This window comes from Callithrix jacchus, chromosome Y (assembly GCF_049354715.1).
Source record: "Callithrix jacchus isolate 240 chromosome Y, calJac240_pri, whole genome shotgun sequence".
In the NCBI taxonomy this organism is placed as follows: domain Eukaryota; kingdom Metazoa; phylum Chordata; class Mammalia; order Primates; family Cebidae; genus Callithrix; species Callithrix jacchus.
The window spans coordinates 4,213,957-4,214,945 of NC_133525.1; positions in this window are offsets into that span (position 1 = coordinate 4,213,957).

The following is a 989-nucleotide window of genomic DNA, read 5'->3' on the forward strand; positions in this document are numbered from 1 at the left end:
TTCCGGTGCAATCGCACTTTGTGGTCGTAAACCGCAGGAAGTCAGATGACTGAGAATTTAAGTTCCTGTTTCTTGTTGTTCCGGTAGGGACGTCATATGCCGCAGTTGAATGTCTTAGCATTTTCAGTTTTTGATACTGTCTGTTAGATACCAGTTATGCTGCCAGACTTTTTGTTATGGTTATCCCCGTCTGCTCGGCTGAACTGGGACGACACAGTTTACACTGTTAAAATTATCTTTTGCCCGGGCGTGGTGGCTCACGCCTGTAATCCAAGCACTTTGGAGGCTGTATTGGGCGGATGGCGGATCGCCTGAGGTTGGGAATTCAAGACCAGCCTCACCAACGTGGTGAAACCCCCGTCGTTAAAAATATAAAAAGAAAAAAAGAGAAAAGAAAATTATCTTTCGCCGACGTTTAAAATATTTAACAAAAGCTCTGAAGGAGCACAATTTACGAGCCTTTTAAAAAATGCCAATTGTAAGAAATAAGCTATATGATTCCTTGTAACTGTGAAATGCTATGATTGCAAAATCATGATTTACTTCAGAAACAAACATTAGTTGTTCCGGATTGCAGCGAATTTCACAGGTTTGAGAATGTATTGCATTCTAAACTGAAAGGGTGTGTTTTATGACATATGGAATGTAAGTCGAATATCTTGTTCTGGATTAGCTCGTGGTGATGGTTGCACAGGTTTTTGCATTTCTTAAAATCTCCAAAACAATTTACTTCTAACTGGGTGAAGTGGGCTGTGTTTAAGTTGTGACGCGTGCATGTGCGTGTGTCGTGTCACAGCTTTATTGAGGTGAAATTGCTATACAAACCACAACAAGCCAAATGAAGCTTCACTTCCTTAATTTGACAAGTTTGGACGCAGGCATAAATCCAGGGAACCACAATCAGAATCGAAGTAATGACCATCTCTATGACATCCAAAACTTTCCTTGTATTCCTTTCTGGGTGTTTCTTTACCTTTCCTTTCTTTTCT